The following is a 15,680-nucleotide window of genomic DNA, read 5'->3' on the forward strand; positions in this document are numbered from 1 at the left end:
GTGTGTGTGTGTGTGTGTGTGTGTGTAGGGAGGGATGGGGGGGGGGGAGAGAGAGAGAATATGTTCTACTAGATACTCCAAGTTGTCATGACATTGTTTTTCCAAGGTCCTCCTCCTCCTCCTTGTCTGACCACTCCTCTTCAACTTCCTTTGTAGAGTCCTCTTCTAGGCCACATCTACTGATTACAGGAAGTATCCCCCAAGGCTCTGTCCTGGTCCCTCTTCTATCTCCCTGGGTGATATCAATAACTCCTGAGGGTTCAACTACCATCTCTATGCAGATGATTCCCAAATCTATATATCATAGCCCTAGTGTCTCTCCTGAGCTCTACTCCCAAATCATAAACTGCCTATGTTTCAAACTGAATGGAACTGGAGTTCCCAGAGACACAGCAAAGTCAACATGTCCAAAACAAAATGTAGTATCTTTTCCCCCAAATTCCCCCCTTCTTCAGTTACTTCTCACCAGTTACTGTAGAGGGTAATACCACCCTTCCTGAAAGCTCCTGGTCATCCTCTACCCCCTCACTTTCCCTCATCCTGCATATCCATTGTAGCACCAAACTCCTCCCTATCTTTACTTTCTCTACTATTCCACAATACCACCTCCCCCCCACCCCAACCTCTAAGCTGACAAAGTGATTTTCTTAAAACACAGTTCTGACCACATTAACTTCCTCACCAATACACTCAAGTGGCTTTCTATTATCTCCATGATCAAATGTAAAGCCTTTCACAACCTGGTCCCTTCTTTCCTTTTCAGTCTTCTTATTCTTTACTCCTCTCCACATGTTCTGTGATTTAAAGACAATGGCCTTCTAGCCAATCCTTACATACAACACCATCTCTCAATTCCCTATCTTTTCATGAACTGTCCCTCTATCTTTTCTGGATGCTTCCTCTCCTTATCTTTGCCTCCTGGCTTCCTGACTCAATTCAAATCTCATCTCTGCAGGAGGCCTTTCTCCCATTGCTAATGCCTTCACTTGGAAATTACTTTCCATTTTATCCTGAATATATCTTGCACATTTTTTTTGCACATCTAATCTAATTGAAGACAATTACTCATTCATTTTCTCTGCCCTCCTCTACCTTTGTTCCGTACAACTGCCAAAGAAATATTCTTAAACACATAATCTAAATTATTATCCCTTTCTCCCATCTCCCAACTTGGGCACAATCCCCTATTTTCTCCTCCTTTATTCCAATTTTTTTGCATATTGTCTCTCCCATTAGAATGTGAGCTCCTACAGGGCAGACAGCCATATTTTTGCCTTCCTGTGTAGCCTTAGCACTTAGCACAGGGCTTTTCACTTAAGTTATCACCTGGTCTCCAAAAGAATTGATTATTTCTCTTCCTTTAGGGATGGAGAAAATGAGCCAGAAAGACGTTAACTTAGTCAAGGACACAAAGAAAGTTAGTGACAAAGCCAGATCATAGAACTTCCTGGGGTCTTTATGACATCTTGGCAATTTCTTCAGTTGCCTGTGCCTCTAGGGGCCTCTATAGCATGAACTTCTCAGTCCATTACTTCTGCTGACTGCACTTTCCTCTCTTCCCCATTATGACCCTATAGTTAGTTCATCAGTCTGACCCCCCACAGCTTTCTACTCTAGAATCCTGTGCCCCCTGTCCTCTCACAGCTCGGGCCTTCTCAAACTCCCACCATTCACTTTCTTTATTATTGGAGAAAGTCATGAAATGGGAGGCTTAGGTCTGCTATACATGTATGTTATCTAATCTCAAGTAGGCCCTCACCGTAAGCAAGGCAGTCCTTATCCTCTTCCCAAATTGATTCTCTAACACACAGCAGCAGCTTCTCCCAAACCTCCCCATTCTCTTATGCCCTAAACTGAGAACCTCATCTTCTTTGTGGAGGAAAGTCAAAGACATTCTTGGTGAAGACTTTATTATCCCTTTCTCCCATCTCCCAATTTAGGCATAATCCCCTATTTTCTCCTCCTTTATTCCAGCCTCTCAGATAATGAGACTTTTTCCCACACAAGGTCAATCCTACCCCACAGGCCTGGATCCCATTCTCTTTTCTCAGTGGGCTCCTTCCCAGAAGCTCATAAATATGCATGTCTTTCTCAACCAACCCTTTCCCAAAAACCCTAACATGCCCCGAGGCTATTCTCAGGATTTCTCATCCCCTTTTCTCAGTCAAAATCCTAGATACACGAACTGAGGTAGGAAGAAAGCTAGGGATTTCAAGAGGCAGAAGTAAGGAGAAAGAAGGGAGCAGGCAAGGAGACTGGATTGCAATGAAAAGTAGAGGACATGGGAGACAGAATGTCACGTGTGTGGAATAGCAAGTAGCTATGACTGGATTGGTACAATGTGAGAAGGAAGTAATAGTCCCTAGAAAGGTAGACAAGAGCCAGTTTACTTTTTAATACCCAATAGTAGTTGTTTTTTTTTTCAAACCTAGAGACAAGAAAGAGGCCATTGGAATTTGTTGAGAAGGGGGATGACATGGAGACCTGTGCTTTAAGAATATTCCTTTCGGGGCCACCAGGTAGCACATCCAGTAAGAGCATCAGCTCCAGTGTTGGGATGACCTGGGGATCAAATCCAGGCTCAGATACTTAGCACCACACCCAGAAATAACTGGCTGTGTAACCTTGAGCAAGTTACTTAACCCCAATTCCTTAAAAAAAAAAAAAAAGAATATTCCCTTGACAGTTATATGGAACTGGAGAGGAATGCAAAGAAAATGAATGAGTAATTGTCTTCAACCATTTCATGTGTATTGGTTTCAAAGCATATTTACCTACCAATTAACCATTTTAAGGGAGAAAGGAAAGGTCAGTGGGTAGGGTCGGGGAGGTGAATATGCCAAAGAACAGATCACCTAAAAATGTCACTTAATAATTCGATTTTGAAATAGATCATCTGCTCCTTCCTAAAGATACAGATTGAGTTTTCTTCTTAGGATAAAGGCAAGTGAATTTGTATTTCCTGTGTACAAATGAGAGTGGGAGGAGGCCCAGAGACAAGAGGAGAGGCAGGAAGCTAGAATGGGGCCTCTTGTAAAATTGCAGTGGGAAATAAGAAAAATGGGACTTCAGTTAAACAATTTTAGTCTTTGAATCTGTCACACAAAAAAGAAACTGAAAGAGCGTATGTTCTAAATTTTAAGTTGCAAAGTTTTATGGTTAGGTGGAACACTAGTGGCCACATTACTTAATAGAATTGTCCTCCTAAAAAGAACTCTGAGCATACCCACTGCTGCAATGCAGTCTTCTGTGGAGCCAAACAGCCTATTCAACTGTCATGTGTCAAAATAAGAAGCTCAAAAGGATCCGATATCCAACAATCAGTGGCCAAATGCTGGGGGGGAGAGGGGGGGGCTGAATTTTCTTTGTGTATATATAGCACAATATAAATGTTTGGGTGGTATAGCAAGGCCCCTGCTTCTCTCCCTTTTAAGAGGAGCGACAAAATTTCAACCTCATCAGACTCATGGGCACCCATAAAATCATTAAATTAAGAGTTGGAAGTAATTGAGATCATCTAGCCTTGTTTCCCAAAGGAAATAAAGCATTTTACTCAAGGTAAAAAAAAAGATAGTAAATGTTAAGTCAGGTAGAGTGAAGCGTTTGGGCAGCCAGGTAGCAGAATAGATAAATCGCTGGACCTGGAGTCAGAAAGAATGGAGTTCAACTCTGGCCTCAGACATGTACTAGTCAGTTGTGTGGCCCTGGGCAAGTCACTTAACCCTGTTTATCTCAGTTTCCTCATCTGTAAAATGAACTGGAGAAGGAAATGGCAAACCACTCCAGTGTCTTTGCCAAGCAGACCCCAAATGGAGTCACACATGACTGAACAACAACTAAATCAGAATTTAAATCCAGGTCCAAAACTTTTGTCCAGATATCTACAATTCAGACTCTGCCTCAGGCCTCCAAGAAGTGTAGGTGCTCCACTTCAACTGAGCATGGGATAGAACATCATTTGAAAAGAGAAATGTCAAGAGACATCTATGTGCAAAGCATTGGTGCTCTGTGCTTGGATACAAAAAACAAATGAAACAAGCTTTGCCCAGAAGAAATGTATGTTCTACTGAGAGGAACAATATGTTCACAGTTAAGTATAACAAAAGAGTCTGCAATGCCAATACAACATAATCTCAATCTTAGGGAAGAAGAAAGTAAGCCTAGTTTAAAAAAAAAAAATCTCTATTCAAGGGGACTCAAATCTTTTCATATTCTTTAGAAATGATTCCCCAGGGTACATTGGGGAGCTAGTCAAAGAGAAATGACCTATCACTAAATGCTTAAGTTTCCCCACATGAAGTATCAGGTTTAAAATGCAGTGGAAGGAACAGTCTTGGATCTAGAAGATCCCAGAATCCCAGGTCTGGCATGCACTGGCTGTACGACCCTAAGCAAGTGACTGGGAACCAGTTTCCTGGGAATAAAAATTAGATTAATTACTTCACAAATTGGGAGTCAGGGAAGTACTTTTTAAGCTTTATCAAAGTCTCAGAATTAGAGGGATTTCAGAGGTCATTTAATCTAACCTCTTTCTTTAAGCTTCCCCTAACAAAAAGCAATCATCTCACTACCTCAAGTCAAGCAGCTTCATTGATCAGGAAATTCCTACTTAGGCTGAGCAGGAATCTGCTTCAGCAGTTCCTTCCCATGGATTGCTCCTAAGGCTGCTCTGGTAGTACTTGTGCTCAGAGGACAGGAGTTGAGCTGAATATATTTTTTTAAATAGTTCATTTGCATGTCCTTTCCTTACCTACTCCCGATTTTCTCTATCAGATTTTCCCATTTTAAGACTAAAACCAGATTCCAAGTAGTCCCACCTGGTGCCTTCCAGTCATATAGAAGAGGGAAGAACTGGTGAAAACAGTATGAATTTTCAAGGAACGATGTGACCTATCAAGGGCAGACTGTCTTATTTTTCTTCCAAAAGAAAGGAATTTCACACAGGGGAGCATGGAGATGCCATCCTTAAACTTCCTACCATATCGCAAGACAACTTTATGTCAGAGAGATCCTGGGATAGAAAAAGTAGAAGTAACAGCAGGCTGTAAAAATGAATGAATCACCCCAGGGCATTTGGGTTTGGATTTCCAGAGCAGATGGTACTCTCTGCTCATACTGATCTACACTCCTCTAAACAACTCCATGTGGCAAAGAACCCCCCCCCCACCCCCCTTACATCTTCAAAGTGAGGGGACTCACTCGGGTAAGACAAACATTTTTTCCCTAACTTCCAAAAAAAAACAAAACAAAAAAACCCTCACCATTCTTCCTTCACTCCTAGAAAGGAAAGCACATCAGCAAAAAGCTAACACAAATTTTCAAAAGAAGAGGGAACAAAGATCCAAGGACCATTTTGCTTAGGGGCATTTTAAAAGTCAAATTTAAATTAAATAAAACAGCCTTTCTCTAAGGTGTTCCCCAGTCATGCCTACTCTTGCTCCAAAAGTAAGGTAGGGAATGCAAGTTAGTCTTGGAAAGTTTTTCTTGCTTTCCTACACTCCAGAAAGCTAGAAAAGCCACTTCCAAATTAAAATATACTGCAAGAAGTCAAATCCCAACAGAAGAAATTAAACTACTCAGTTCACTTGGCCAAATATTTACAGAGAACTATAATCATACAAAGACCTTTTCTTCTCTTCTGCTACAGAAAATCTCGTTCTAGAGTTGAAACAAAATTCCCCCATCTCCCAGTGATTCAGCCTGCAGCAAGCACAGTCCTCAAAGTAGGCTAAACAGTCTTGCAACTGGCTCGGCTGACCTTTTCTCATTTCAAGAATGAAAGGCACAAGGCTTCCTGCTTTCTGCTCAATGCAACTCCTCTGCCTGCAAACAAGCTCACCAAACCCCAGGCTTCTACCTGTCTCGGGCCCCCACCTCACCCACCCCCTGGTAGCCTCTGGCCAGAGAGGGGAACCCAACGACCTGGAGACCCACAAGGTAACAACTGGAATTATTAGAAAGAACAAAGGAATTGTGTAGACTCACCCAAGCAGCGGTAACTCTGTATCCCACTGGATATGTAGAGAGACTAGTCCCACCCACCCCTGGGTCACATGGCTCCGAGCCTAGTAGATGATCAAAGGGGCTTTGTGGCTGCTCAGAACAAGGAGACTCCCCGAGTATAGCAGAGAGAGGTAGGGAGGCGAGTTGTAGAGAGATTCAATGGGCAGCTGCGAGGAGGAGAAAAACTTGGCTGGAAGGGAGTAATCCCTGAAAGGGGGAAGGAAGAAACCACTTCTATGTAGCATTTTTTTTCCTCCCAGCACCAGGAAAGAGCTCTGAAAAGACCTGAACCTTCTGCCTCTCTGCCAAGTAAATTTCCAAGTTCCCTGCAGGGCTAGGGAACCAGGCTGGGGGGGAGGGGGTGTTACCTAAGTAATATGACCATAAAGGAATGCTACTGCTCCCCTCCACTCTCTGTGTGGGTGTAGGTGTGTCTCAGTATACTCCATACACCTTGATAGAATGGAAGGAGTGGGTAGACTTGGAATAAAAGAACTTATTTTCTCAGTGGCAACTTGGATAACCTCTGAGACTCAGTTTCCTCATCTGTCAAATAAGAGGCATGCAATACATGCATTTATATAATCTCTTAAGCCACTTCCAAATTTAGAGCTAGAGCTGGAAGGCCTAAAACCTTAAAGGTTACCTAATCCAACTCCATTTTACAGATGAGGAAACAGAGGTTAGTGAGTAGTTGAGCCAGGTTTTAAAGAGAGATACAATGACTCAGGGGTTTTTCCACATGATATTCATTCATCTACTTTATAACTGGGAGGGGAAAATTCCAAAAGTAAGACTACTGCACCTCTGGGGGGAAAGACCTAAGGAAGACAAGTTAGGTAGTAGAAAAATGTATATGTGTATCAGGGAGGGCTTCCAACCCCCACCCCAAGTAATGCAGTCACACTGGCATTCAAAGACCTCTATAACCTGTCCCCCTCCTACCTTTCCAGTATTTTTTTTTGGAAGGCAATTGGGGTTAAGTGACTTGCCCAAAGTCACACTGCTAGTAATTGTCAAGTGTCTGAGACCGAATTTGAACTCAGGTCCTCCTGACTCCAGGGCCAGTGCTCTATTCACTGTGCCACCTAGCTGCCCATGTTGAGCACAACTCCACCCTTCCCTCCCCCAACTGATCCATGAGCAGGAATTTCAGCCTAGGGTAAAACCCCTGCTGGATATTTCTCCATTCTCTCCCCTGCCCCCCCCCATATATTTCTCCATTCTCCCCCCTGCCAGATATTTCTCCATTCTTCCCTGTTCCCTGCCACCCTCCTCATATTCCCATCTCTGCCCATTCTAGGTTCCCTGTCCCTCAGCCTTACGGTAAACTTCACACACGAGGGAAATTCAAAAATACACTGTCAAATCACTGATTGTACTCTCGGCTTATGTAAGCTGACTCACTTTAAAAAATCGTCACATTGTCCGTGCCAACTTACCATCTGACCTGGGTATGTGACCCCGGCAGTCCAGTCCTGCAGCAATAAAATCCACTTCCAAATTTTACTCTCGGGGATCTTTTGGCTCAACATAAATTGTAGGCCCTAACAAGATCTGCGGTGTTCCATGGCACCGCAAAGATCCCCGAATAAGAAGAGCTCTTGGCCTCAGGAGGTAGGGATCTGCTCACCCTGATCCCTAAGGGGGCTGGCTCCTGAGGACCCCGGGTCTCAAGGAGGGAAAGATTGCACCTGCCTCCCGACTTTGACTTGCTCCTCATTCGGCCTTTTTGTGGATCCAGGACCTCTATTTTGGGGGTAAGTAAAATTCTGTCCTGTTTTCTGTAGTGGGGGAGGGCTAGACACAGCCATTTCTGCAGGGGCATCTCTTCCCTGGGCAAAGCTCGAGACTTTGTGCCTCTTGCCCGTAAGTGGTCTGGTTAATGTCTATTTGTCTGTCTTTTTATGTGTCCTATCCTGTGTTCATAAAGTTTTGTCTTGAGCTCATTTGCTTAAAGCCTCCCCATTTTTATTCTGCAAAGCAGGTATTTGACTGGCTATCAGATGAGCACCTTCAAGGAAGCTTTTCTGATTTCCACTGGGAAGATATATTTGTTTATAAGACTATACTGTTTGTCTGTCTTTTCGTCCTAGAACATGGGAGGTTCAGCCACTACATCAAAAACTCCCCTGGGTTGCATATGAAGTCATTTTAGAGTAGCCTATCAGGACGGGGCAGATTATGGGCCCCCCTTGAAGAAGAAACTCATTTCTTATTGCATGAATGAGTGGCCCACATTTGGGGTGGGCTGGCCCCTTCAAGGAAGTTTCAACAAGCAAATTATCCAATCAGTGTGGCAGGTAGTCACAGGGAATCCAGGACATCCAGATCAGTTCCCTTATATTGATGTCTGGCTAGATCTCATCACCTATCCCCCTCCCTGGCTTAGGAACTGTTCTTTCAAAGGGGGTACCCAAATCCTTGTAGCCCACCTGTTCTCGGACACTCCTATTGACCCCGAGACCCCTGAAAATAAATATTGCCTTTGTTTCCCAGTACACCCCTGACATTAAAAAGAAACTCCAGAAACAGGAGGGTTTTGAGGGTGTCATTATATCCCAGCTGGTAGAAACAGCCCAAAAGGTTTATGACAAAAGGGAAAGCTCCTCCGAAAAGCAGACAAGGAGCTTGCCCGGGTCCTGAAGTGGCTGCACTTCAGACTTCCAAACAGTGTGCCTGAGTGGGCACCACACCCTCTTGCGAGGGACCAATGCACCTACTGTGAGGATTTAGGCCATTTGAAAAATTAATGTCCCCAGAGAAAGAAAGAAAAAACAAAAGCCTGCAGCTCTCCAGAGGGTCTAGCACTCACTGAGTGACCAGGGATTTTCTCACTAGACCCCCTTAGCCTCCTTCCCCCTTCACATTGTGTCTACACTGTCCTGGATCTCAAAGATGCTTTCTTCACTATTCTCCTGCCCCCCCCTTCCCCCCAGTCAACCCCTTCTTGTTTTCACCTGGATAGACCCTGAAGGTGGGTATTCCGGCCACTTAACCTGGATGCATATGCCCCAGGGTTTCAAGAACTCCCCTACCCTCTTCCCTCCCACAAATCCCACCCCTCTTGCTCTCTAATTCAGTATGTTGATGACCTCCTCCTTGCAGCACCTACTGAAAGCTCTGGTTTATCTGCCACCTCTGACCTTCTTTCTCTCTTGCAGTCTCTGGGTTACTGAATTTCTTCTAAGAAAGCTCAAATATGTTTATCTCAGGTCACCTGTCTTGGTTACATTCTCTCAGGGGGCACTCAATCCCTTTCCCCCTCCCGAATCCAAACCATTCTAGACTTACCACCCCAAAGACTAAAAAACAAGTTTGAGAATTTTTGGGTACAGTAGGTTACTGCAGGCTCTGGATTTGGGGTTTTGCAGAAATTGCAAAACCTCTTTATTCTGCCACTGCCGGAGCTGGATCCCTTTCTTGGTCCAGCCCAGAGCAAAAGGCTTTTGATACCCTTAAGGCCGCCTTGGCCTCAGTGCCTGCCTTAGCCCCACCTGATATTTCCAAGCCTTTCCATCTTTTTGTTTTGAATCTAATGGGGTGGCTAAAGGAGTCTTCACTTAAACCCTGGGCCCCTGTCCCCACCCTGTCGCCTATCTTCCCAAACTTCTAGATTCAGTGGCTGCAGGCTGGCCCCCTTGCTTCTGGGACTTCTCTGCAATGGCCCTCCTTGCTAAGGAAGCTGACAAGCTTTCCTTGGGTCAGCCTCTTTCCATCTCCGACCCTCATTCTGTGGAGACTCTCCTCCATAGCGATCCTACCCACTGGCTCTCTAACTCCCGACTAACCCAACACCAGGCTCTCCTCCTAGATCAGCCTTGTCTGACTTTTTAAAAAACCTTTGTTCTTAACCCTGCCACTTTGCTCCCTGACCCAGAACCTAGTCCACCCTCCCCCGCTGTCTACGATTGGTCATTGATCAGGTCCAGGCTGCGAGACCCGATCTCACTGACACACCCCTGCAGAACCCTGACCTGATCCTCTTCACTGATGGCAGCAGTTTTGTGTACACAGGGATACACAGGGCTGGTACAGCGGTAGTGTCCTCCCCATCTCTCTCAGTCCTATGGTCATCCCCCCTTCCTCCGGAGTCCTCTGCCCAACTCGACCAGTTCGTGGCTCTGACCTCGGCCCTCTGCCTCTAGGAGGGAAAGTCAGCTAACATTTACACTGATAGCTGGTATGCCTTTGCCACAGCTCCCCTGATCATTTTTCTTACTGTGGCTACCAAGGCTATAAAGAACCAGGCCGAAATCCTATCTCTTCTTGACTCTGTCTGGCTCCCCTCCCGCGTTTCCATCATTCATTGTCCAGCCCATCAAGTCGGTGACACCCTAGAGGTGGTCAGTAACCGGGCGGCAGATGTAGCCCCCCACCAAGCTGCTGAGTGTCCTCCCTTTCCCCAACTGTCTGTTCCCTTATGGAAACGCCCATTTCCCCCTCCTATTCTATAAACGGATGATTCCTTTTGTCAGTAAATCAAAAGGGAAAAAAAGGAGGTCTCAGGTTGATGGCTCCTCCCAGGAGACCATCTCCTAGTCCCTGAGGCTCTGGGGAGGGAATGGATAAGGCTTTTACTCTAGACTACTTACCTAGGGGAAAGAAAACTTTCCCCTCTTGAGAAGAAAGTCATGTCTCCTCTTGAGAAGAAAGGTACTATATTCCACATCTAAATGAGCACCTGTCTACCATGTGAGTTGCTGCGAAACTGTGCACGGGTAAATGAGAAACAAAAAAAAAAAAATAGGACCATTGGGGGTCAGAGTAAGAGGATTACAGCCTGGGGAACCATCGATTTCACTGAGATAAAACCACATGTGCAGGGTTACAGATACCTCCTAGTATTGGTGGATACATTCTCTGGGTGGGTAGAAGCATTCCCTGTGAAAAATGAAACAGCTCTAATAGTAGCAAAAAAACTTCTTAATGAAATTGTCCCTCAGTTTGGCCTTCCCATGAGAATGGGGCCAGATAATGGACCAGCATTTGTAGCCCAAATATCACAAGGAATAGCAAAAGCTTTAGGGATTACTTGGAAATTATACTGTGCATATCAGCCTCTGAAGGAGTTTCTCACCAAGCTTGTCCTGGAAACCTAGGAATCCTGGGTCATCCTTCTACCACTGGCCCTGCTCAGAAGCAGATGCACTCGAAAAAAGGAGGTAAGGGGGTGGAGCCAAGATGGCGGAGTAGAAGCACGACCTTCCTGTGGCTCCGGCTTCCACCCTCCCCAATCCATGTAAAAAGGGGACTCTATAAACAAACTTTGGAGCTGCAGAACCCACAAAATGACACAGAGAAGCTAACGTCCCACTGTCAGCACAGCGCTCTGGGAGCCGAGCCCAGCCCCACACCTAGGCTTTAGCCCCAGGGCAGGCCTGACCAGCCGCTGGCCAGAGGGACCCCAGATCAGCAGCAGCTGTGGCCATTTCCAGATTTATCAACACACAGACACAAAGGACAATGTGAGAGGTCAGTGCAGTCTGGACTTTGGGACCACTCAGTGGGAGCTTCAAAGGAAAATACAAGCTGGTTACCGGCCATAGAGGACCTTAAGAAAGATTTTGAAAATCAAATAAGAGAAGTGCAGGAAAAACTGGGAAGAGAAATGAGAACAATTCAAGAAAATTATGAAATGAGAGTCAACAGCCTGACTGAGGAAAATAATACCTTAAAAAACAGACTGACTCAAATGGCAAAGGAGGCCCAAAAAGGCAATGAGGAGAAGAATGCCTTAAAAAGCCGATTTTGCCTGATGGAAAAAGAATCTCAAAAACTCAATGAGGAGAAATCAAGATGCTGTTAAACAGATACAAACAAATGAAAGAATAGAAGGCAAAGTGAAATATCTCATGGGAAAAACCACTGACCTGGAAAATAGATCTAGGAGAGATAATTTAAAAATTATTGGACTACCTGAAAGCCATGATCAAAGTAAGAACCTAGAAATCATCCTCCAGGAAGTTCTCAAAGAAAATTGCCCTGATGTTTTAGTACCAGAGGGCAAAATAGAGGTTGAAAGAATCCACTGATCACCTCCTGAAAAAGATCCCAAAAAGAAAATTCCTAGGAATATTATAGCCAGGTTCCGGAATTCCCAGATTAAGGAGAGAATATTACAAGCAACCAGGAAGAAACAATTTGAATATTGTAGAAACACAATCAGGATAACCCAGGATCTGGCAGCTTCTACACTGAGGGATCAAAGGGCTTGGAATATGATATTCCGGAGGGCAAAGGAGCTGGGATTGAAACCAAGAGTCACCTACCCAGCAAAACTGAGTATCATGTTTCAGGGGCAAATATGGTCATTCAGTGGAATAGAGGACTTTCAAGCATTTTTGCTGAAAAAACCAGAGTTGAATAGAAAAATTTGACATTCAGATACAAGAAGCAAGAGAAGCATGAGAAGGTAAACAGGGAAAAGAAATCATAAGGAATTTATCAAAGTTGAATTAGTAACATTCCTACATGGAAAAACAATAATTGTAACTTATGAAACTTTTCTCAGTAGTTGAAGGGATTAGAAATATATATATATTTGTCTATATATGAGGGTATATGGGCATATGAATACATATGTGAATGTGTGTATATATGTTTACAGGTATACAAAGATAGAGGGTACAGGTCCAATTTAACAGGAAGGAATGATACTTAAAAGGTGAAATTAAGAGGTGAGAGAGGAATATAATGAGAGGAGATGGGGAGAGACAGATTGGGGTAAACTATCTCATACAGAAGCGGCAAGGGAAAATGGTTACAATGGAGGGGAAGAATAGGAAGGCAAAAGTGAATGGTTCAACCTTATTCCCATTGAATTTGGCTTGAGGAGGGAGTGAAATACACACTAACTAGGGTATCTCACCCTCCAGGAGAATAGGAGGGGAAGGGGATGAGAGGGGGAATGATAGAAGGGAGGGTAGGCTGGAGGGGAGGGAGGTTGGAAGCACTCACTTTTGAAAATGGACGGGATCAAAGTGGAGAGTAGAGCAGGTGGGAGGTGGGATGGGAGGGAGGGAAGTGTACTCAGTCTTTTACAATGTATCTACTATGTTATTGTTTTGTATTAACCACACGTGTAACCTATACTGAACTGCATATCTTCCTAGTAGGGGTGGGTGACGGGGAAGGAGGGGAATGAATCTGGAATTGAAAGTTTTGAAATCAAATATTCAAATATGTGTATATATATATATATATATGTGTGTGTGTGTATATATATATATATATATATATATACTATTATTAATACCATCTTACATGTAATTGGGAAATGGGATGTGCAGGCACTGAGGCATAGAGATCCACTGGAAAAGTGGAAAGGGGTATGGGGGAAAATGTGGGAGAGAGCAGATTGGAGGAGGGGATATCCTGTGGGACTGCTATTTTGGGGAGGTGGGGGGGAAGAAATGGGGAGAAAATTTGTAACTCAAAATCTCGCGGAAACGGATGATGTAAATCAGAAGTTAATAAAGCATTATAAAAAAATAAAATAAAAAAAAGAAGAAGCAGATGCACTCCCAATAAATTAGGACTGACCCCATTTGAAATTATGTTTAGAAGACCACCACCCATTCTTCCTCTAATCCAGGAAGACCTAAATGCTGAAATCACTAACTCTTCCCTCATCAAGTACCTACAGAGTCTGCAGAAGAATCAGAAAAAACTCCTCCCCTCAGTCTGTGCCACCCTCCTGGTTCCAAGCTCAGCCTCAGCACCCATTTCAACCTGGAGATTCTGTGCTGGTAAAGAAATTCACCACTATGGGTCTTGATCCAAGGTGGAAGGGGCCACATGTTATGATCCTCACTAATCCCACTGCTGTCAAAGTGGACTCTATCCCCATCTGGCTGCATTATACCAGAGTGAAGCCTGCTGTCACCTCAGAATGGAGAGCAGAAGTCCACGAGGACCCCCTAAAGCTAACTTATCTGATCCTCTTCCTGATACTCCTTGTGCTGTCTCCCAAAATCCCCATGCCCCCAGACCAAGCTATACCTGGGTGGCAACCACAGGAAATGGACAATCCTGGACTTTCCAGAACCCAGAACACATACAGCTCCCCCTCAACTCCCTTTTCTCCCGAACTGGACTATTTTGGGGCCCCCCAGCAGATTCAGGTTACCTGCTCTGTTTAGACACAGGATGCCCATGCTTTTGTGATTGTGTCACAGCTTACCACCTCCCCTCTTCTAGCCCCAGTGCCTCCTTGTGCTACAGGGCAGGGAGTAGTGGGGGATCAGACCCATTGTTCCAAATGCATGCAATCAGGTCTGACCCCTGGCAACCCATGCTCTATCTCACCATTCAAAACCCCTCTGACCCCGCCTGGGGAGTCCTGATCTCTTGGGTCCTGGGAATCATCGTCCCTGCCTGGGGGACTATGGTCGCTCTGGATGAGAAGGAGGAGGGGCAGGTGGGAAAGATGGTACTACTGACTGTAACCAAGAAGGCTCCTGTGCCCCTCCCTACCCGGTCGTCACCCCCTTGGTCCCATAAGGGACTTCGCTATCCCTGCCCCAAGGGGGAACCCCGATGTCCAAATCACAATACCAGCTGTCACCATATGGGCCCTGGTCAGGTCATACGCTCCCCCATCTTCAAAGATTCAGGAATCTCGCAATTATCTGATCCCCTTACTTACCCTCTTGTCAGCTGTTCATAAAACACTTAACAGCTCTAACCACATGTTGGGAAAAGATTGCTGGCTCTGTGTTGAACCCCAGCCTCCTTACTATGTAGGTGTGGCAGTAAATGCCTCAGTTACCCCTACTTCCAACACAGAGAATTGTGAGTGGGACCACCCAAGGCTCACCCTCAGCGATGTACAGGGAACAGGTTTCTGCCTCATATCATCCAGCACTCCTTTATCCAGCTCTTGCTATAGCTCAATTTGTGGACAAACCCACGAGATTCAGGCCTCTAGCTCAGACTACTTCCCTGCCCCTCTACGAGCCTGGTGGGCATGCCACGATGGCCTTACCCAGTGAGTCTCTGCTACAGTGTTCCTCAGAAAGCAATAACACACTGAGGGCCCCCTGTGTATCCTAGTGGCCATAATTTTCTGGGTTACCCTTCTCCCAGGTGAACAAGGTTGGCATTACTTTTCCCCAGAAGGGCAACTGAGCCACCACCGAAGGCGGGCAGTACCACTCCTCATTCCCATCTCAATGGGCTTGGGCCTTGTGGGTTCTGCAGCAACTGGGATGGCAGCCTTGATTAAGGGGGAGGCCAACTATCAGGCCTTAAGTGCACAGGTAAATATCGACCTCTCTCACATGGAGCAGTCCATCTCAGCCCTGGAAAGACAGGCGGACTCTCTGGCAGAGGTGGTTCTCCAGAACCGCAGAGGCCTTGACCTTCTTTTTCTTAAAAAGAGTGGCCTGTGTGCAGCCCTTGGTGAGGCTTGTTGCTTCTATGCAAACAATTCTGGAGTGGTGCAGGAGAGTCTGAAGTTGGTACGCCAGAATATTGCTAATAGACAGAGGGAGTTGGAAAAGTCTGAGAATTGGTCTCAGTCCCTGTTCAGGACATCTCCCTGGCTCACGACATTAGTATCAGCCTTGGTTGGTCCTCTCCTCCTCCTGACCATAGCCCTGATTGTAGGATGCTGTCTCATTAATCGCTTTCTACAATTTGTCAAGTCCCATGTCAACTCCGTTAAAATGTTA

The 15,680-nt window shown here is 45.1% G+C and overlaps 1 protein-coding gene across 6 annotated transcripts in view; it reads right to left on the minus strand.

Moving 5' to 3' along the window:
* Positions 1-15,680, minus strand: part of SEPTIN9 (septin 9) — a 363,859-nt gene that overhangs the window by 78,577 nt on the left and 269,602 nt on the right. Inside the window, exon 1 of one of the 6 annotated variants that reach the window (XM_069076748.1) lies at positions 5,986-6,142. The exons of the other annotated variants lie outside the window; for them this stretch is intronic. The gene's annotated coding sequence lies outside the window, so the exon portion shown is untranslated. Of the gene's footprint in view, positions 1-5,985; positions 6,143-15,680 lie in introns of those variants that run through there. 6 annotated transcript variants of the gene reach the window in all.

Source organism: Petaurus breviceps, unplaced genomic scaffold (assembly GCF_028583685.1).
Source record: "Petaurus breviceps papuanus isolate PSGF00001 unplaced genomic scaffold, PetGlider_PUasm1.0 90925, whole genome shotgun sequence".
In the NCBI taxonomy this organism is placed as follows: Eukaryota; Metazoa; Chordata; class Mammalia; order Diprotodontia; family Petauridae; genus Petaurus; species Petaurus breviceps.